The following is a 24,696-nucleotide window of genomic DNA, read 5'->3' as shown; positions in this document are numbered from 1 at the left end:
TCACCAGAAACAAGATGATCGCATTTCCACACCCATCCTACTCGCTAGATTTGGTTCCTGCGGAGTTTGCCATCTTTCCGAAGCTGAGGTTCCAGCTCAAAGGGCGCCATTTGGACATCACTGCGGAGATCTAGCGCGAATGACACAAGCTGCTTGACATGTTTTGAAAAGACGACTTCCAGGACACATTTCAGCAGTGGCAGAAACGCTGACAGCGCTGCATTGCTATAGAAGGTGATAAGTGTAAACATAGATAAATACTTTCTTGTAAACAGAACTAGTCTTGAAACTTTTTGATATCACCTCGTATTTCTAGTATCTACCGTTAACAACTTTCGTATTTTTCTTTCTAGGGTGCACGGTGGTTAAGTGTTAGAGAGCTCGCTTACTTCTGGTGCGTGGTGCCCGTGGTTCGATATCCGGCCAAGTAAGTTTGTGGTGGACCACTTCGTGCCTGTCGGTTTTCTCATGGCACTCCCGTTCCCTCTTATATTTTAATCCCACCGATTCTCCCGGCATCATTCACTTGCCTTTATTATTTGTCTTCCTTAGCCTAAAGGGCATAACTCAAAGATTTCATTTTCTTTCTAGCTTTCTGGGACTATCTCATCTGTTCTCAAACTGCCAACAACCCCACAGAACCTATGAGAAAACAAAGTGAAATGATGATCAGATTCAACTAATTTGCTGACGACATATAAGAAAATTTACATACTAGATTTCACCATTCATGAATGCGATATCAGCAAATAGCTACACCAGGCATTCATTTAAAAAAAAAAAAAAATGTCCATAATATTGATGGCGATGTTTATCCAATAGAGAGTTACATTACTTACAATCCGCAAATCTCGGACTCTCTTAAAGTTAGCGACATAAAATTTGGTTTTTTGGAATATTGCTTTTTTGAAGATAAGCACAAACGGAATAATTGAATCTGTTTTCGAAAGAAATCTAGAGCTAGTATGGTAAAGAAAATGTCATACTTCTTGATATTATTACACTATATAGCGAAATCTGTATTAATGAAACGATACTGCGGACTTTTACGTAGGCGAATTTAACATGTCACTTAGATAAAATAAACATATATTTAAGTGGAAATTGTCCGGTCCGGGAACAGAAATCCGTCCTCACTGCATAACGAAATATATTTTGTATGTCTAAATCCACTTCCTAATTTTCACTTTTTATTTTTAAAGAGTGAAACATTTAGAAGTTATATTAACTTGCCATAGAACGAACCGGGTCGTGGAACAGAACACCTTAACGAAAGTGCATTACTGTGAGTGTTTTGATTCCAAATCCCTTATTTTTATTTATGGCTTCATTAATAATTCTGAAGAAAATTAAAATAGTTGTCTCATAGGATGTTTTGTTCAAATACTAGTATAAGCAGTTCCATACAGAAAATAAAATACAATACCGTAAGATTCCATTAAATAGAGCTTTTATTGTAATAATAATTTTAACTTAACATCCTACTATTCTAACTTGTAAAATACTAAAGATTGGTCCTTCACAGATAACAGGACCTAAAACCTACGGTCAAATGTAACAAAGCGAGCGTGGAAATATCAAGCAGTGCTCTGGGATTCTGACATGACATTACTACACGAGAAACAGATTCTATCGTATGTACTTTAAAACTGACAGGTATAAGTGAGACAGCATATTACCTATACTCTTGACGTATCACGTGTTTATAAAAGGAAATGAATACCTCCTGATATGGAATTACCAGCAATTATTTGGAATATTTCACATAAAGTATTTCTTTTATTGTGTATAGTAATATATAATTGTGAAGTATTCGTTCCGCATGTAATTATAATTTACTGTCTTGACGTCCGTCTTTTTGCACACTTTAATAATCATCACCTAGAGAAACGAATTATTTTACTAGATCTATGCATAATTTTCCTCCTTGATTTCGTAAGTGTTTCTAATTCAGTACGAATAATAACAGACTAATGAAACCTTACCTTACAAAAGATGAGTATACGTTTGTGAAAAATACATAATTTGCACTTGAGAAGACTACACGTATACTCTTGTTATCTTCCTATAAGTGGAAAACCCTTACATACAAAAAAGATATCCTGATGACGCAAGTCAAAGCATACCAAATAACAACTTAAGAAACTGGTGGGTTATGCGTACCTAGTTTAAATTCACTTCGGATCAAACCTGTAGACGCAAGACGATTTATGTTTGAAGACTACCAAGGTCGCAGTGGCAGATAAAAAAAAAAGAAAATTACATTCAAGATTATTTTTTCCATTTCTTGCCACAAAGAAATTTGAAGACATTTGTGGAAATCACAAGGCGACGCTTAGTTACGTGGATGAAACACAAATGCGCGGGCATTAAAAAAAAAAAAAAAAAAAAAAAGCTAATATTGTGACAAACGAGTTCTCACAGCCTAAATACGATATTAAATTATGTATTTTGGCAAAACAATAGCACCCCCGGGGGGGGGGAGGTCCACCGGGTTCGGATCTCCCAAATTCCTAACTCAACATCCATTTGTACACTTTCTCAATAAAACTATCTACTTGTTTAACAGGGAAATGATTGATGTAGTATTAACGTTATTTTAATCTCGCACTCCATCTCTACTCTTTGTCTTATAAAAACAATCTAGTTCTATTATTCCTCCCCCCCTCGCGCCTTGAAAATATAAGTAGAAGTATTTTACAATTGCGTATCATCTTTCTGGGTGTAGAATAATACCTGTTCAATACTACATAGACGTATTGGACTCCCCTCCTCCAAAGCCTGGACACCTTCCAATAAAAAAAATGTGGATATGGACTTGGCCAGGAGTATATGCGTCACCGCTTGAAAAAGAGAAACAATAGATACAATCTAGTATTTATTATTATTATTTTTTTTTTTTACGGATCAATGTGTTGGAGCAGAATAAAAATCAACATTTATTATTTGCAAACGAACTATATACTTCCTAGCGTCATATTGTATTTTCCTCGATTTTGTCGAAAAGTACGTATTTCTATGACAATTCCTTCTCACAAGCATGTTATTTTGTTTCAAGTCATCTTTCCATTCATATGTGCCCCATATTTGGAGAATATTAAACAAAAATTTAAGAATTCATAATAATTTTAGGACTACATCTCACACACTGCGTAGCGCCATTGGTCTTGCTACTGCCATATATAACAGAAAAGCTTCATTAGAAAAACAAACAAACAAACATAAAATGCTTCGTGTGGAGTATTGCACTGTACGGGTCAGAAACATGGACATTACGCAAAAATTATTAAAAACGACTGGAAGCTTTCAAAATATGGATGTGGAGAAAAATGGATAGAATTAGCTGGGTCGAGCGGAAAACGAATGAGAAGGTGTAAGAAATGGTGGGATAGAAAAGAAAAATTTTAAATATTATTAAGAAGAGGAAGAAAAACTGGTTGGAGATTGGGTAAGAAGGAGCTGTATCATGAGGGACACCGAGAGGGTATGGTGATAGAAAAGAGAGGGATAGGGCGAAGGAGACTACAATTCATGGACGATATCAAAACAGAGAAATCATAGACGAAAACGAAGGGGTTAGTGGAAGACTGGACCATCGAAATTTCTCTGTCGCAGCAAGTGACCTGCCAATAATGGCAGAATACCTGTGATGATTGTTAGAATAAATATAGTTGTTCGTTTCACATACTTTTAAATTACAAGAGAACTATTATTCTTATATAGAGAGAGTAGAGATGAATCTTTAAATATCATATTACACTTTTTCATTTCATTCAATTATAGCCTATTCTACTACTGCGCGCGATCTGTTGACTTAAGTCCTTGAAATAGGCGCATACAATAGAACTGATAAGTATAAAATCCGCTACGATATCTCAACAATTAGAATAAAAGAATGCAAAAGAAGAAGGAAATGCAAATCTAGCTTTACCCAATCAAGAAACAATTCATCAACAGCATAGAGCTTTCAATGTATGATAAAAGGAAACGACGCAACAAGGAAAATACAAGAAGGAAAAGAATGACATAGAGCAAAGTGTATTTAGAAACAAACACTGAAGAATAATTGAGAAATGAAAAGAGGAATCTTGAAGGCCATGTCATTGGTTGAACAAGTGAATGGTTGTGCTTCAATGAGAGGTGTTAAACGTGGTCCTTTGGTAGTTCAAGGCAAGGATCAAGTATACCTCTATTTCGATAGGTGAAAAGGACCTTCAATCAAACGGAAATAATAAGAACAGAAATATGTCCAGGCCACACGTGCTTCTGCTATATATTACATCCCAAATAATTATGGCCCATAATGTTATGTATGGAGCGATGTAATGGTACACTAATTATTCGAAAAATAAGTATGAAGGCTACTTTGTTTGGTAAAAGCAGAATGCATATAGTCAATTATTAATTGCATGAGAATACCCATAGTCACTCCATACAATAAATACAACGGAGATTTCATCAACTTTCCTGCGGTTACCAAGGAGACGAGACGAAACAGAGCTCTCCGAATAGAAAGACATACTTTCCGAGATGGGGACGTGGCACTAGTCCTAAATGGCACAAGTCCTGAACTGAATTGAACTCAGTGATGCCAGCCTGGAACCTTATAAAATTTCATCTTGAAAGGCAGAAATACCCATTTTGGTCTTAAATTTCCCACGCGATACAAAATTTATAGAACATGAAAATTGAAAATACTGTACGTCATTTACCTTTTTCAATATATATGAGTACGTTATTCGTAAATTCCGATCTTCAAAATTCCTAATAAATATTTTCCTTAATTAAAAGAAACAATTGCAATTGTTGATTGAAACAAGCACATTTTGTTGTCAGGATTCAGTATTTGCACCACGCTGTTATACCACAATGTTCTATTGACCGTAATGAAATCAGGCAAACTTCATTCTCCAATTATTTCCTGTGAGGCAGTTTAGAAACGGTCTTGTTTCTTGTTTGGTAATTTACTTTCTTCCATTCATGATTTAAAAAAAAAATAATGAACTCCAGAGTCCAATTTACGTTCCTTGTCGTTTGAGATTCGTATGTTCCTACATAAATCACTTTCCCATTGATATGCCGTTTCCAACAATAATATTTGATGATTAAAATTGATTTGATGTTGATTCAGGCGTCATTACCTTACTTCTCACCCAGAGAATTTTGTTGGTGTCGATGAAATACGAGGGCTATCCAGAAAGTAGATTACGTTTTGGAATAAAAAATCAACAAAGTATAGGAAACAAATTTTATTATATACAGATGAAAGCCACACACAAATACTACTTTTCGACATAGTCACCATTCAAATTAAGGCATTTATCGTAGCGATGTACGAGCTTGGAAATTCCTTCGTCGAAAAATTCGGCCGCCTGCGACTTCAACCACTTCGTTACCTCTTCTTGCAGCTGTTCGTCGTCATCAAAACGCTGCATAGCCAGCCACTTCTTCATTGCTGGGAATAGGTGGAAGTCGCTCGGTGCCAGGTCGGGACTGTACGGCGGATGAGGAAACAACTCCCACTGAAAAGATTCAAGAACTTCACGCGTGACATTTGCCGTGTGGGGCCGGGCGTTGTCGTGAATCAACAAGATCTTAGAGCTCAACATTCCTCTGCGCTTGTTTTGAATTGCTCTTCTGAGGTTTTGCAGAGTTTGGCAATACCTTTGAGCGTTTATTGTAGTGCCTCTTTCCAGGAAGTCCACCAAAATCACACCTTTTCTGTCCCAAAAAACAGTCGCCATCATCTTCCTTGCCGACATTGTTTGCATGCATTTCTTGGGTTTTTGGGGAGAACCTGTGTGCCCCCATTGCATTGATTGCAATTTCGTTTCACAGTTCACGTGTTTCACCCATGTTTCGTCACCAGTAACGATGCGATCGAGTAAAGAGTCACCATCCTTATTGTAGGCGTCCAAAAAGTGCAACGCTGCAGCCATTCGCTGATTTTTGTGGTCCTCTGTCAAGATTTTTGGAATCCATCTTGCACAAAACTTGTGGTAACCAAGCTTTTCGCTGATGATTTCGTGCAACAAACTTCGCGAAATTTGTGGAAAACTCAAAGAAAGTTCCGTTATTGTGAACTTTTGATTTTCACGGACTTTAACATCGACTTTTTCGACAAGTTCGGCAGTCACTTTGCTGGGTCTCCCACTTCGATCTTCGTCGTGAACATTGGTTCGGCCATTTTTAAATCTTATGACCCACTGTCGCACTCCACCTTCAGTGATAATGTTGTCCCCATACACTTCACACAGCTGCCGATAGATTTCTATCGGTTTACAGTTTTTTGCTGTCAGAAACCTTATTACTGCACGCACCTCGCAGCTCGCGGGATTTTCTATTAACGCAGACATTTCAAACCGTCACAGTATCTTAACGGAGCACAGCACGAACCTCTCCCTAGCACGGCTAGATGCCGACTGAGCTGCGCAACGCTCTGACCCCAAGATGGCCGCGCTAGCCCCGCCCCTAGCGGACACAGACGAAAACGTAATCTACTTTCTGGATAGCCCTCGTAAATATGAAAAATCCTATATATATGCTGCCAATTTTGACAAAAATTCCCTTTATCACTATTCGAAAATTTAATGGCAAAAAAATCCCACAAAATGGGATTTTCCCCTACTGGTTGGCATCACTGATTGAACACGCCTAAAGTCCTAAAAAAAAATCCCTTCTGGCGCTACTGTCGCGTCCACACCAAGAATACTGTAGAAGAGTACGAATAGTTAGTGAATACCGCCGTGTTTTATTGAATATTAAAAGTTCTTAGTTTGTTGTGGATGTCTCAAAGGGGTGAATGGATTATAACCTACAGTGCGTGATTTAATTTTATGGGATCTTTCAAAAACAATTTAAGTGAAAGCAATGAGCTGTGTGTAACAGAGAAATTTGTAATGGATTATATGTTTTGAAAAGGCTTGGAAAATCAGATCATTTAGAATACTTAAGACCTTACTTTCCAATACAATAGTGTACTTTTTTTTTCACTTTTCGGATTAAAATTAGGCCAGAATGCTAAGAAAAAATATGTAATATCTCTCATTATAATGGAGCATTTGTGTCACCAAAAGAAATTACACAATATTATTAGCATTTAACGAAGAAAAAAAAATATCCAAAGACTAAACATGTGCTAATCAATCAATAGATCTAGTGGAGCTGCGCATAATGATATGAAGGAGTATAAACAATCATGCTAATCTTCGAGAAAATCCAGAAATGCGTAGTGTTCATAAAAAAAAAGTTGTACGATAACCATCTATTAAAATGCTAGGCTTATATGTTTGTCTCCAATCCTTTCGACAATGAGATCTCGAAAAACACAAGTGCTAGAAACGTGACGTTTTCACTGATCGATTCCAAATTTTGTGTAGATTGTAAAATTTTCATTCAAATGTTCAAAAACAGTGTCGTTATTCAGGGGTGCCCACAAAGGGGGGCTATGACGCAAACTGCGTCATTGAAATATTTGGGGTGTTAAAGATCTATATAAATATGTTTGAGGGGGTGTAAAAATTAATCGAAAAGATTTTTTTCATGGAAGAACACCTACGGATAGACAATTGACGGGGGTGCGTCATGGATATGAGGGGGGTGGGCACTACTGCGTTATTGTTTTATTCAACATTTTAGGGGCCGTTTTGAGCCCATAAGAGTAACATTGTTGCAGGCCAAATCTACGGTGTTAGGCAACCAGTAGATAAGTTACGTATGGCGGGTTGGCGGACATTGCAGGCGCTTTGCTTAAATCTGAATGTCAAAACCTATCGCATGCTGGCAACTTCAAAGGCCCCAAGAGACGCAATGAGGTGTACTCGGATGGAAATGGGTTTATTAAAAAAAATCACTTGCTATCGTGTTACTTCTACAAATTTGCTACAAAGTTACTCCAACATCTATACATAGCAGATCACTTCCTTCGTGAGTCTCTTATCCTTTACTTGTGTGAGTAAGAAGACATGCACAGTGGGAAGGAGATTCATGGTCATAACAGAACGATGCGCTGAGTAGACAGCGCAAGTTCAGCTAATCTCAGCTATTAAAATGAAACTTATGCTGAAATATACTCTCATCAAGTGTTTTATTACGACACTACCAAATACGACAGTGCGCATTGTTGTTAATGATATAATAGTCCAAACTTATAATTTACTCAAACTTTAAGTTTTGTTTCACTATAATGTTGTGCAAAGATAAGAAAATGAATATGGTGCATGGTGTCCTTGGTTCCATATAAGCTCGCACCAAGTGAGATTTGTGGTGGATTTTCTCGGAGTTTTCCCGTTTCCTCCCACTTTCTTCATACCACCATTTCATTCATTTCTCATCATCATCATCATCTTTAGCCCACACAGCACAACCGTGGGACATAAAATTTAAAGACTCCGTTTCATTTTTCCTTCCAATATTAATTAATAAATCTGACAGTTTTGTAGTATTGGCATATGTTTTCTCTCTTCCCTCCCCACCTTTATTCAGCTGCTTACGAAAAGATTCTATCAAAAGGGATATTCCTTTCCATCTACCTTAAAATATTCGAGGAAAACAGGGAAATAGTATCTCGAAATTTGCATTTTGACGTTGACACCGATACTTGATCTGATTTTACAAGATCTACCGATCGCTGTAGGAATATCTGTAAGAGCCATATGCGACAGAGGTTTCATTCCCGAGATTTCCACTTCATTAAAAAGCAGGGCGATCAATAGATCTACAGCAAAATCATGTATAAGATACATATGGTAACTCAAAATAGCAAATTTTGAGATACGCTATTGGCTATTCCAATAACAGTATGGCAAATTATAAAGTAGGGAAAATTGTAGTGAAGGAAGGGATACAAATTACAAGAAAAGCCATATAAGCAGGGACGTACGAAGAGGTGGGTCCTGGGGTTCTGCCCCCCGAAATTTCGACAATTGTGTAAATTTAGCCTAATTTTAGGGTCAATTTTAGGAATTTTAACACTTTTGATCCTGGGCTAATATCACCTTGTTTATTCCAGTATCCTGGGGATTTTAGGCCCTTTTAAAAAACATTATAGCACATTGCTAAATAATAACAGACGTACTAGAAACATTGCAAACAAGTTTTTGGATTTTAGATCTTATTATGAATATATAATTTAGTGATATAAGAAGAGGTAGTTTGCTACACTGCTGTTTGAAATATGTAATTTTTTAAGAGACGTAAACATTTTTACAATAGAAAAATAATACTCCCGCTGCGTATGAGGTGCGAACACTGACAATGATGTGTAATAAGGAGCTGGAAATCTGCCGGAACTAACCGCTGACTTCAGTTATTGTGAGGATTCGGGAGGAAAAAGGAAAGATATACTGTATATAAGATGCAAGGAAAAAGTAATAAAAAGTGCTCAAAATCAAGCAAAAGCAGTGTTTATTTTTGAAAATGTTCTCGCTCCCCGCCAACTATGGTGGCGCTTTGCTGTTGGTCTGTCGACTTCACGGAAGAGGATGCCGTCGTATACTCCCGCCCCGGGCGCTGATTTTCCACAGCACGGAACTAATCATGTACTCACCTGCTTTTTAAATTTCGAAATCAGGATCGAAATTTGAATCATCAATTTCACCTTTCTAACGGGATCTAAACTGTACTCTTCTAAAATCTTTGATATTTCTTCTATATTCATTTTACTTCCTTCAAACAAGACAACTTCTGTAAAATTAAATAGTTTTCTAAACAAAATATTCCACTATATTATCGAGTGTGTTGAAGTCAAACGAAGAAAGTTAATTACAACAAATCAAGCTGCAAAAGTTCGTTTACTCTTCGCTGGATGCCAGGTTGATAGTGTATCTTCAAGAACAGTCTCACTAAGTATTTAACACGGCCGTCAATCAACCGGAACCCATAATAAGTTACATAGGGGCTATTACGTATTTAAAAAAAAAAAAAAAAAAAAAAAAAACGAGTTGGACTCGGGCTTCGATGTTTTGGAATAAACAACCAAAACGAGTCTGACTCGGGCTTAGGATCGAAAGTGTTAATATAAAATACCCTCATACTGAGTTTGGACCCCCCAAAATAAATTTTTACGTACGCTACTGCATATAAGAGAATTAGTGAAGAGTTTTGAGACCAAACGGCAGAACCCCCCCCCAAAAAAAAAAAAAACATATCGTCTTAATAAATTCATGTGGTTTGGAACCGAACAGACGATCTCACGGACCAGAGGTGAGCGTTCTACCACTCTGGTGATTTCAGTTGGATTTATTACTCCTATTTAATTCTTAATTGTCACAAAAAGTTTAGTTGGATTATCCGATATTTTTTTTAGAAAGAGGCAATAACATGTATACAGTATATCGGAAAGAATTAAGACAATTTTACATACTTCTTGAAAATATTATGCTTTAATGAAGATCTGTAGTAGGAATAGTTATTTATGATAACCATTCATTTGCATTTGCAACTTGAATATGTAGATTATAAGTGTGAAAGAGCGAGTCTTAATTACATAACTCATTGCATGGTTTGCTGTTTCTTCTTTCTTTATTCATTTATCATGCTTTTAGAAGTTAAATCAATTTACTTTTTCGAACCGTTACTATTGTATATTCTAACAGCAATTTTAGTTGTAACCAAGTATGCATTTTTTTAAATTTTATTTTTGATTCATTGACTTTTCCAACTATACTTTTTAGGTTATACAGCCTCAGTGCTGTACTACTTCTCGAAAGTGATAAAATTATTTTTTTTTTTAAACATTGTTCAACTTGCTGCACAAAATAATTGGAAGAATTCGTAAAGATAATGTACAGTCATGTCCAAAATTATTGTCGCATGTCTATAAATATGTTGTTCTAGAAATATAATTTGATAATGAATTCGCCCGGTATTTCTTATAATGTTAGTATGAGTATAATCGGCAAAGACATGTATGTAGCAAATTTCATGTCAAAAGAGCAGTAAATAAGAACAATAAAACGAAAATAATTTTTTTTGTACATTTAGCAACATTTTATTTTACTCATTATAATTTTCATATTTATAATTCTTTTCCTATGAAATTTACCACAAATATGCATTTTCCGATTATACACATACTATCAGTATTAAAAGTACCTTGCAAAATCATTATCAAATTATATTCTTACAAGAAGACAGTTATAGATATGCAACAATAATTTTGAATAATTTTGGACATGAGTGTACATCTATGGTCTCTCAGTCGATAAGGGAAAGTTTCGATTAGATCTCAGTAAGTATAAAACAATAATAATAATAATAATAATAATAATAATAATAATAATAATAATAATAACAATAATAATAATAATAATAATAATAATAATGTGCAAGATGAGAATAACCTTCAAAATTCTGTTGAATTTTCAGGTCTTTCATATTTTGTGGAAAGAGCTGTACTCTATATGGGAGTTTCTTTTTGCTTTTTCGTGACAGAAATTGATCTTGTAAATGTAAATCCTTGTCCCATAAACCGTATTCTCAGAAATTACAATCAAGAGCAATTTCATGTAGGTAAAAACCTAGAATAAATTAACAGAATACATCATGAAATAGCCAAGGATTTATATTATTACACGGCATTTTTCTTTGTAAATCATAATCATTATCTTCTTTTAAAAAAGGAATAACTTTCGCAAATAAAAGGAAAATGGGTTTAATGTTCTCTGGAACGTTATTTACTCAAATGTCTTTCATGACGCTTCATTCTCAGTTTATACTCTACAACTTTCAATGTTCTCTTCTTTTCCTTAAAGGACAAAGGCACAGAAAGAAGACTTAAACATTTTTCTAATGATTCATTTCTCCGGTTTCTTTCGCCTTTTCCAATGATTAGAAAGCTAATCATTGTGATTCCTAATGTAATTTATTTTTCTACAAATGACCAGTTTGTCACCTTTGAGTATTTAGCATTTCCTTTGTGTAAGGATGGTCTTAGATTTGATTCACATTCGGAGTGTCTTTGGTTTGAATCCTGAGACACTCAAAGAGTTCAAGGGAAAGGGGAGGGCTGCAGGAAGATGCATATACTACAACATTGTTTACGTACATTGCATAACAACTTTATAAACTGAAGTTAATATACTATAGTATTGTAGCTGCACTGACAAACACACAAAACAAGTTATATACATAAGCATAATATGCGAATATCAGGCGGCTAGGGGGCTCACCTCCAGTGCGAGTGAGACTTTGTTCGAACCCTGATGTTGGTACTCTACATAGTAGTGACTATCACTGCAAAAGGGTATCCACACATCGGCATGTGTGATTATACTCGCATATAAGAACACAGAATTCGACACACACACACACACACACACACACACACACACACACGCACGCATACAAATGTATCTAGTCGTTGGATTTGAACACTAATAAGTCCGGTTGATAGTCACACACGTTACCCCAACTCCACATGGAGCAATGACAATCCCTTTCTGTGTCAAAAACTTGTCTTGCCATGTGACGTGCAGTGATACTACATCGTCATATCTTTACCAGATTCTACTGCCTAATTAAGGCCCCGGAGGGTAAATGTAATTTGATTTTATTTTCATTTTTACTTCTAACATCACCCTACATTGAGCCGATCGTGAGTTTTAGGGGACCCGATATGTAAATCCTTTACTTTCAATTTCTTTTAAAGCTTAGTGATTAACGTGAAATCCGAATCGCACCAAGAGCTAGAGTACTATATTACATGGAACCGAAATTACGTTTGATATGAACTAATGACCTTCTGATACGCTGTCGGCGAACTTTCTGCGGCGATCATTGCGGCATATTGAAATATATTCTTGTCTTACTAAAAACACACAACATATCGGTTAAATTAGACTTTCACATATCACAGCGTTGGGAACGTGGATTGGCCGATGTGAGAACAGCACTCAAACACCAATTTGGCCCCGAGGACAATACGAGGCATAAGGAAACACCTTTATCTGATTATGGTATAAAGCATAAAGGGTATATGCTCCCACCAAGAAAAGAGAAGGAATTATTTATTCATTTGCTTGTTTGGAGTTACAGATTGTAAAATGAAATGAAATGAAATTTTTGAGTTTTACGTCCCATGGTTATGCCAGGTAGGCTAAACGAGACGGTAATGATGAGAAATGAATGAAATGGTGGAATGAAGAAAGTAGGAGGAAACGGGAGAACCCCGAGGAAACCCACGAACACGGTGTTTGTCCACTACAAAGTTTATTTGGCACGAGCTGGGATCAAACCAGGGACCCCATGCACCAGAAGTGAACGCTCTACCACTGAGCCACCGCGGCCCCTCAGTTACACATTGTGTTGAACGCTAAAACCGTGAGAGTGAATCTAATTAAACCCACCATTAGGAACTGAACGCAGGCCCTCCACAGCAAAGACAACCCACAAACCACAAATATATCTTGCACATTGAAAGGATATTCAGTTCGGAATGTCCCAATTAAGCAAACTGACATTCTGTTGTAGAGCCATTCTATAGAAGTCCAGTGTCCACTTGTTCCGGAAAAGAAACCGACCATGGAATTTCTGATGACAATTTCAGGACTCTTAGCGAAATTACGTGTATTTCAGAACGACTATTGCTCATCAAAACACTGTCCCATAACAGACATATCCCAATGAAATCCAAGGGAAATCCTATAGATATTTTCATTAGCCTTCCAGTTTCTATTGCGAGCCAGTGCCCCGGGAAAAGATATAGGACATGTGGGACATTCCCTGTACATGTTGTGCTATGTGGGAAGAATATTGACAATTTATAACGAGGATGTATTGATTGAAGTAGTTTCATCCTTTTCCTATGTGATATCAGTGTGTATAAACACTTGTAATGTGTGACAGTGTAAACAGGTTTTTAAAAATCAAGTAAGAAAAAATATCTTCACGTGCGTTTGTCTCATATATAACAAGAAAATATGTGACAATGACCTTTTCAAGGTCTATATGTAGAGACTAATACTTCTCTTGTGATCTTTCTAATCCAAGGTCGATTTCTTTATGTAATTACTGGCGTGTATTTATATGTTGTTGTGTGAGTGTTCCCAGGCCCATTCGTGTTTAGGAACATATGATTTTTTATTCTTTTACTTCGCCAAGTCGAACAAGGAAAAAATGTATATAAATGATTTACTAACGCTGTACCTGAGAACGTTTTATTCTAACAAATAATTTAACTTATCTACTCTATATTGTAGCTCGAACCTTATAATCAGAGCTGTACACTCAGTTTCTAGGAGTAGAAATCTTTCTCATTTTTCAAACTCTATTAGAGACAATCTAATAGCAAATTTGAAATATCAAATAATGTATCGCAATACCTAGTATAACACGGTTTTGAAACGGCGGGTTTTATAATTATACATACTACAGTACTTACGATTTGAGGATACGACTGCCAATTCAAATCTTTTAAAATATCCAAATAATAGCAGGAAATAGGGCGTATACATGTACTGATGGAATTACTGTATAAACAGTGGTGTCATTCATCCAGTTCGACCGAGCAGGTTGTTAAAAAAAATCTCAGAATGTGGAATCACTGGTTAAAACTTCTCAGGTTTATGGAACCGCTTGTTAGAATTTCTTAGGTTTGTGAAACCGCTTGTTAAAATTTCTTAGGTTTGTGAAACCCTTGTTAAAATTTCTCCGGTTTGCAGAACAGGCTATTAAAATTTCTCAGGTTCATGGAACCAGTTATTAAATATTAGGTTTCCATCTCTAGATGCAGTACTTACGAAAACAATTCTATAGTGCTATTTCTGAGAATCAAGTATACATTTTTGTCCCTTCCAGTTTATACAGAGGTAATTCAGACATGCATCAGTGGAGACATGACACTTTAATCTCCTGAATCATCTCAACAACAGAAATGTAATTCTGCCAATGTGAAGACGCATTTCGTTTCCGTAACATATCTTTATCAATCAGAAAAGCATATTTTATGTTGTTCTGACGCAAATCAATACGAAATAGAGCCTATGATTGATATATAATTATATCCCTCTTTCACTTCTTGTTTATATTTTTTATTCTTGGATTGATTTTTCGTAACATGTCTGATGGAGGCAAAATTGCATTGCTGAAACACAAATGTTATTAAAATATTTAGTGTCAGTACTTGTTTCTCCCCTAAAATGTAGTTTAAGCGTACGTTCAGTTTACAGTTAACTTAGCGTTTGCACTTGCAAACAATATATACAAGAGCGCATGACCAGTTACTAAACGGTTTACCACACAAGTTCCTATAAGCCCGCTGAGCCAAGCCTATGTACTAAATAAGTGAAAGGAACCTAACCTAATATAACATATTCATAAGTAATTATTATCATGTTGAAAAGCTGGCGAGGTTTAATGGAATAAATCTCCTGTAAAGCGCTAGAAATAAGTGATTTCTACGAAGCATGGTATATCCTGATTCAATAATTGGGATTATGCTAAAATACTTCAACATTACAGGGGACGAATCTCCATGTATAAACTCTTGTGTTGTAATTGTATTTAGCCTTGATTTTGACGGGCATTTCTTTACGTAATGTGTAAACTTCACACTCCGAATTATATTGGATGGGTCTGCCCCAAAGTGTACACCCGCAGAACAACACAAAAAATACTTTTAAATGCTTTGGTGAGTTTTGTTTTATCAACTTATGTTGAATATTTCCGACGTTATAATGAACAATATACAAGCATTTCAGTTTTACGCCCTACGATTTTGCCCTTTAAGTTAAAGATTATATATATCAAGCCGGGCAACGTCGTGTCACAGCTTTCGTTTGATTCGCTTAGCTCACACGCCATCAAGTTTGACCCACTGTTTAGTAAAATTATTTTTGATATTTTTTTAATAATTGTTTATACGTATTTATACCATTGTGCTTTTCTCATGTTTGTGTTTCCGTCATAACTAACGTAACTACCCATTCCAATTTTGTCGAAATAGTCCCGATTTCGTAGAAAATGTCCCGTGTCTCGACGTGATTCTGTCGGCACTTTAACAAGATGTCCTGACTTTCATGTTTACCTATTATACAGAACCTTCAAAAATAAGAGGACACCTCAAAATAGCGGCAAGCAGGCAGAAACCTATATGTATATCTGCTACATGCTATTTAAGTTGGTCAGTTTTTGTTTTATATTATTTAAATTGTAACTTTCCTTTTATCAATTAGGCCTAGACAAATTTCTCTTCATTAAAATAACTATATTACATTATTACGGTAAAAAAAAAATACTGGTACATTTTCTTTTCTCCTTTACCCCTTATTGACTTCTTAAAGCATGAAATGTCCCTACATTTTGTTTTGGAAACGTGACAACCCTCCTATTATTATGAAGTTCCCAGGATAACACAATATTAGAAACTTATAATACTGTCAGCTGGGTGCTTGCAAAACCGAGCACGGTGGCTCAGTGATAGAGAGCTTACGTCTGGTGTGTGGGATCCCTGGTTCGACCCCCGGGCAACCAAGTTTGTGGTGAACAACATCCTATCTGTGGATTTTCACGGGGTACATCCATCTCCTCCTACTTGCTTATTTCTTTTTCAATCATCATTCACTTGCTTTAAGTCATCGTCTCCCTTTGCTTAAAAGGCATAATCATGAGACGTTAAACTGAAAGATTTCATTTCCTAAATAAATAATCTATTCGAGCAGAATAAGAACTATCAACTGTATCAAACTGCCAACAAATGACATACTTTTTAACGCCATAAAAAAATATTTTTTCCCTCGATTTTCCCGGAAACTTATACCTAGGGATGTGCACGAGTCGAGACATATCTCGAATCTCGACTCAACTCGAATTCGGGTCGAGACACAGTTTGTAAAATTCGAGACGAGTCGAGACAAATGCATTTCTCGACTCGAACTTTCGAGTCGAGACTGATCATAAAAATCTAGACTCGACTCGAATGTCTCGAAAATCTTTGTATAATTTTAAACATTATTCTGAAGAAAGTATTCACTCAGAAACAGCCTTGAAACCAATTCCAGCATTTATTACTTTAGAAAGATACAGAAGGCATAAACTTAATCGTTAATCTTTCGAGATGAAATGATGTGCTGGCCCCCGAACTCGCCGGACCTGAACCCAATCGAACACACGTCAGAGCGCATCGCCCCCCCCCCCTCTCTCAGGAATTTACGGGAATTAGGTAATCTGTGTGTTCACATGTGGTGCTAACTCTCTCCAGCAACTTACCAAGGATAATTGCGTCGCCGTTGTTATCCGTGCCAAAGGTGGACATACTGACAATTAGGTAAGTAGTTATAATGTTCTGGCTGATATGTGAGCATATTTTAACTAGTTATTTTGTCTCGACTCGAATTTCGAGATATCTCGTCTCGGATTCGAGTCGAAACAGAAACTGCCGAGTCGAGACAAAAACATATTTTCAAGTCGAGACACGAGTCGAGATAACAGTTTCTCAAGGCGAGTCGAGATAGGCTTAAATCTCGACTCGACTTGTGCACATCCCTTACTTATACTGTCAAGCGTGTGATTTTGTTCAGCTTTAGGTGATCTAGAGAAAAGTATTATAGTTGAACAAACAAAAAAGTTAATAGAAAATTATAATTCTGTATTTTATTAACCATTTTGTTTACTGTCGTATTGATAGTGTTAATAATGAAAATCTTGATTAGTGTATTCTTCAGAACCAGATTGATCATAATAGATGGCGTAATTATCTTATTGCATCACATTTTAAGTTTCCAGAGAAACTAGTTTTTTTCTTTCTCGATCTTATCGGAAACTACGAGTACGCATGAAGATTTACAGCCAACCACCAGTGGCGATCTAGAAGATAAAAATTGGGGGGGGGGGAGGCAGCCACAATCGAGACTATGATAGATACACCATGAGCTTATAATTCTTCATGGGTCCTGCAGAAGTTTCCAATCTAACTCTCTCCCGATGGATATTAAGGCTAGACTGGACGTTGATATTGTGGACATTAAGTATTGTTTTACACATTGCATAACAGAAAAACTGCGACTGGAACTATATCTAATGATTCAGAAAATTTCCAATAAAGAATAAAAGCAACGCTTATTATAAACTTTCAAAAATAAAGAATAGTTTAAATTATTTTGTTATTTAAAAAAATGGGGGGCTAGGCTCCCCAGCCCCGGGCTAGATCCGCCACTGTCACCCACATAATTTTGTTCAACTCAATAAGACATTTCGATTGGTATATGCCTCACTTTCGGGCATTTTGTAATTTCAATTATTTTTCATATCTCGCCACTATACAACACAATATTACATAATTCAACTTTCCTGAAGTTCACCATCAGAGAGAGACCTTCCTTTACTGCATACGTGATAATGCATGGATTGTGAGTTTCTGTGTAAGACCTTGACAGTATACCACAGAAAAAACAGTGATTTTGCATTAGAATGAGTGAGTGAGGGGAGAAAAGAAGTATAAAAACTGTAGAAATCGTTTCCTATACTCTTAGTTCCGCATCTTTCCTTTTTCTGTTTTTGTTTACAGTAGATACGTGAGTTTTCACTGCTATAATGACCTTGATCTTTACAGTGAATCTATTATTGTTGCTAATAATTTTAATATACAGATAAAAAAATTTATATATATATAAAATGTACTTTTCCCTGTTCCATGTTTCCTAGTAATAAAAGACCTCGTGGTACAAGGTTTCTTACGTTTTCTCATACAGATTGTTTCACTTGCTTTCTATGATTTAATTTATGGACACAACATTAATCGTCCATCACTTTCGGTAGTTTCGGTTTTCTTCCAAACCGGTTCAGTTTATCGAAACCAGTTTTATTTTTAAAAATGGTTCGGTTTTTTCACCGAAACCAGTTTCTGATACAAACTCGAGCCGGTTTCTGATAGTTTCTGAAAACGTTTCGATTTTACTTAAGACCGAAAACCGAGGAAACTTGTTTCCGGGCCCATTGCTATTCCTCTCACACCACAAGCAATGTCCTACTGCTGAACTATTAGGCATCCTTTGCAAATGACCTTGAAGAGATGAGTCAGTGTGTCGTCTGATTGTAATTATATACTTAAATCAACGATTCTTTAAACTGTGGTCCGCGCACCCCTGGGTTATCCTTGAGCTTATAGTCGGGAATTTGGAAGTCAAACTTACATTTCTTTAACTTATGAAAAACACAAAATAATCATGCTGTATAATATAATTACGTATAACTTTTTTTTCCTTTCTGTCTTTTGCTATTAACGAAGCTGGTTTTGGCAGTCTTTGTAATGTAAGCACTAACTTTGAGACTGTAACGATTTCAAAAACCATGTCAAAAACCATTGTTGGAGTTGTTGATTGGTAGTAATGGCTTCAAGAAATGATTATGCCAATATGTTTTTTAAAACATGATTTTACGTGAAATTATTATTCATTTCCTTTTGTTGCTGAGTGATACACTTAAGTTTCAGATCGTGTAGGTCTTGCTGTGATGTTATAATTGTTCCAGGGGAATTCGGTTGCGATTATGATAATTGAAAAGTGTGTGTAACGTGCAGAATTGAGTAGAAAAATAAATAAGAAGAGTTGATAGCCTATATCTTAATTGAAGGATGCTATTTCGAAAAGAAAATGCATACCAACCTTCCTACTGACTCGGACTCCGAATAGTGATCTCAGTTCACGAAATTTCGGATAGCCGTCCTGTACATATATATATATATATATATATATATATATATATATATATATATATATATATATAAAGATCGATTAAAATGGAAATATCATATAACTACATTTAGCCGCTCGTCTGTCCTTGTTTTCCCATTACCCAAAGGAGATTCATACTTCCTTAAGAGTTCTACAATAAACATTAATTACTCTCGTTGTCGTTTTCACCGACATTCGTTCAAATATACGTATAATTATTTTTTAAAAAATCGTTTAGCTAAATAGGCTTTCCCATTATGAACAAAGATTACAGGTAACGGTGGCATGATAGGTTTCCTAATAGGTATTTCAAATGCTGTCATAATATACTAAACTTAACAGTCATTAGTGAAACCCAATTAAATGTTGTTGTTTTTTCAACCTATTTACTGATTATTTTGTTTTCTGTTTTTTTTTTTTTTTTTGTTTAATAATCTGTTTAGCAATAATGTCCGTTAGCAGAGGCTTCGACCTGGTAAATAGGCTTCACGCCTCGAAATAGAAATTTTAAAAGAGAAGAATTAGCAATAATTACCGATAATACGTAAATCGAAAATAAAAAAATAAAAAAAAATCAGCAACTTTAAAAACTAAAACTTAAGCTTAGAGGAAATATGTAACGAAGTAATCTAAATAGCAAAATGAAGCGACGTAAAGTATGTTATAGGACCCATACACTATCAATTTTAACTGATCAGTCCAACTGAGCTAGAAACTGACTTAACCGATCATACGATAAACTAAACCGATAGTGTGTGGAGTACCGTTAGATAATCAAGTTCAGTCCTTCAGTTCCTTCATTTCAGTTGCTTCAGTTTCATCAGATCTTCTGTGGAGAGCACATTTACGTTCCTTCAAATACCAAAGCTTGCGAAAGTACACTTCCTCACCTCCAGTTCCCGATTTCTTGGATTCGTACACTTTCCCCAGCTCCTTCGTAAATGTCGACTGTAGGTTGTTTATTTTATTAAATAACAGTATCGCGTGTTTCCTGAGGTTCCAACTCTCTTAATTTTGTAACACATCATATGCAGTGGTGCCGCCCCCTTATGTCCATGAAGCAACCCCCCAATTGTCTATCCGTAGGTGTTCTTCCATGAAAAAAAAAAAATCTTTTCGATTAATTTTTACACCTCCTCAAACATATTTATATAGATTTTTAACCCCCCAAATATTTCAATGATGCAGTTTGCGTCATAGCCCCACCTTGTGGGCACCCCTGTCATATGCCTCCCCACTTTTATACCTATTCCCACAATGCACATGTTGCGTGTCCCACAGTTCGGGATGAGCACTGTTTGTTCAGTGTCCAAAATAACCTTCTTCAGTCCAAATAACTGCATGAAAAACCCTGAACTGAACGAATTCCTTCCGTTCGCACGGTTTTTCCTTCAATTCTGACGTCACGATCAGGTTTTCCTTCAGTTAAACTGATAGTGTATGGGGTCTTTTATATGGCGTTTATCTCACGCCAGTGTTGTCATTTTAGCCATTTTATGACTAAATCTAGCCATTTGTACATGGTGTTAAGCCAATAAAAATGTAGTTTAGCTATTAGTTATAATTTTAGCCAATTATACAGTCACAATTGCTAATTTCTTGTCATTTGTGTTTAGCGATAATTTAACATTTTGCCAACCAAAACTTCTGAAAAATATTAATAAAAAAAAAAATCGGACTTCTTTCTGCTTACAGTAGTTTACCTCTATACTGCACAATATATCCCCCTGTTAGTTTAGTGGCTAGATTTGAGTCTATGGTCCACGCGTCCCAGGTTCGATTCTCGGGAGGTCACATTAATTTAATTTTATAATAATTCACCTTAATTAATCAATCCATCTCCCCTAGCCTAAAAGGCAAACAGTGAGACGTTAAGGTATAAGTAATAATAAATACAATCTTCACAATGTATGTTACTTATATCATTCTTATTTACTTATCACGGTGTAAAAGCAAATCGTGATTTCGGATATTTCACTTCCATTAGCTAATTTCAGCCTAATACTAATGGTATATTAGTGTTTCGAGAATGCTTTTGACTAGGATTATGTAGTGATGTTCTAAATCAATAATGCAAACATTACCGCAAGAATTGGGAATGCATGACAGAATTCAAAGGATGCTTTTAGTATCTCTGGTCAATGATGCAAGCAAAGCGTTCTGTAAATATTTTAAATAAGAATTAAGGGTAAAAGTGTTTGATTTGAGAATCTCAGAGTATTTCAATAGTTTTAGGTGAGTACAGGAAAATTATGAAATGTTCTGCTTTCCTTTTATTGTTAATTATTTTAGCTATAAATTTGACCATAATTTTTTAAAAGAGCTTAGTCAATTTTAGCTATATTCTAGAAATCTTTTAGCTATTTTCTAACGACTCTTCTTGGCAACACTGAACTTACCAAACGCACAATTTTCGTAACCTTGTACAGCTAAACCCTTCAAACACTCTTAACCCCAAACCACAGAAACTACCTCTAGGAATCATATAGATCACTTTTTTTTTTTTTTATAGAAGGAAATTAAAACATTTCCGAGAAATTGAGCAATTGAAAAGTATTTTTGGCTTACTCCAGTTCGTTTCGTACACTATCAAATACTAGAATTAAACTCAATCTGTATCAAGTATTTATTACAAATTAAATGAAATCTTTGAGTTTTTAACTTCCACAGTTATGCTCTGTAAGCTAAAGGAGACAGATGATTAATGACGTCATTGAAATTCATTAATAGTTGATAGAATGAGAATGTGGGAGAATCTCGAGAACACTAATACACAGAATGTTGTCCACCATAAACTCACATGGTTTGGTTTAAACAAGGAACCTCTCGGGACCAGAGATGAGTGCTCTACCACTGGGCAATCTTGCTCCCCAGAGTCTTGATTAGAACTTGTTAATTACAGGAGTTCAGAAAGTCTATAAATGTAAATCGTAGTAAATCTTTCTTGTGAAGAGTAGTTAAACAAAAATTAAAGTCCAACACCACATTTCGAATTTATCTAAATATTTCTTCTGTAACTGCCGTAATGTCCAAGTTTCCGAACCATACAGTCTAATACTCCATATAGATCCTATAGAATTTGACCCAACTTCTCCCGTAGTCCAATATTAAGAGTGATCTTTTCTTCTTGAATGCTTCTTTGGCTATGGCAATTCTTGATCTGATCTCTTTGGTGCAGTAAGTGTCTCTCGACAAAAATACTTCCCCAGATACTTGTAATTATCGACCGCTGCAAGTTCTCTTTGTTCTGCTCTGATTCATAAGGGCGCGTTATCAATTTCATTTTAATAGATGGCGTGATTATCGTACAGCATAAATTTATCTAGGTTTACGAAAATGAAACTTGTTTTTATGTCGATTTTCTCAGAAACTACGCATCAAAATTTTACCCTTTAAGCATATTATTTTGTTAAGTTCGATGTGATCTATCAACTGCCATGTGTCTTATCTTTGAAGAATATTTCACTTAAATAGAAGTAAAATTTGAGATTTAAAATGATAATGTTGGGCTATATCTCATTAACTATACAGTATTTTGTCGTGTTGCTAATATAATTATTACTACAAAAAAAAAAACTTTATGAGGGAGGTGCTTCAGTATTAGCCTCCCCTTAATAAGTGGCGTGATTGTCGTTCAGCATCAACTTTTAGGTTTCTAAAATAACGTTTTTCTCAACTATCTCAAAAATTACGCTTCAGTTTTTACACTGATGCTTATCATTTTGTTGTACTCATTGAGTACTATCGATTGGTATATATGTTTGATCTTTGGTATATGTCTGACCTTTACTATATGTCTGATCTTTAGTACATCTCTAATGTTTGTTGTATGTCTGGTCTTTGATATACCGGATGTTAGATATATGTCTGATGTTTGGTATACATATGACATTTGGTATATGTCTGACGTTTGGTATAGTCTGATGTTTGGTATATGTCTGACTTTTGGCATATATCTGATCTTTGTGTAACGATGTGTAACGATCTGTAACGATGTGTAACGATCTGTATATATCTGATCCCCGTTAAAGGCTAATAATATTGTAGAATGTATATCTTTGGCAGCAGGGGCGGATCTAGAAGGTAGAAACTGGAGGCTCCAGCCTGAACCCAGACTATGTAGGTATGTCATGAGTGCACTATAAACTTTAAAAAAAATATATATATAAATAATAGCTGAAACTGTTTTTGTCAGTCAAAAAACTGGGTCCTAGCTTCCCCCCCGGCTAGATCCGACACTGTTCGGCAGCAACCTCAACTTTGGATTTTTTTTTCTTACATAATCTACAAATTGGCTTCAAGTGTAGCTAGTCAAAATTCATATCGATTTGTAAATTCAGATTCCATTAAATCAAATTACATCGGTTCCGATCATCCGACCATTTTTTTTATTCATGTAAGGAAAACCACATTTTCCACTGCCTTCCTTTTAAATACGAAAGATACGAGCACCCGCATCTCCATCAAGCAGGGAGACAGGAGAAAATTTATGCGGGAAATTCTGTATGATACGAGAAAGTTGGCAACCCTAATATACATGGGCTGTACTGTTAAAAACTTCATGAGGAAAATGTTAGGCTACAGCAGTTATGAAAATTACGTTTTCTCAGAAAACATTATTTATCATTTCAGGTAATAATATTGTAAGCCCGTATGTGCGCATTGAAAGCTCACGCAATGTGCATTTAAAAATAGTGTGCGTGACAAAATTACACACGTGTAGGAAGATTAAAAATTGTCACAAACAACCTTGTTTTCTTTGTGTACGTAAAACACAAGAGAAGAGGCTGGCATAAACAATGAGCCTTCTCTGCAATCTCTCTCATGTTACTCAGCGTCACATGAGCATCATCTACCGACAAGATCACACGTGACTTCATAGCCTTGAGATGGAAAGAGATTAAACTTCTCCAGAAGAAGCAGCGATGACTGGTGTGTACAGACCGAGAAAAACAAACTCTGTCTAGTATTCTGAACCATCCTTTTGAGGCTTCCATTTAACAAGTCGAAGAACATTACAAAGTACCAC

The sequence above is a fragment of the Thermobia domestica genome, unplaced genomic scaffold, assembly GCF_964235325.1.
Source record: "Thermobia domestica unplaced genomic scaffold, izTheDome1.hap1.1 HAP1_SCAFFOLD_848, whole genome shotgun sequence".
In the NCBI taxonomy this organism is placed as follows: Eukaryota; Metazoa; Arthropoda; class Insecta; order Zygentoma; family Lepismatidae; genus Thermobia; species Thermobia domestica.
This window is presented reverse-complemented; position numbering follows the sequence as displayed.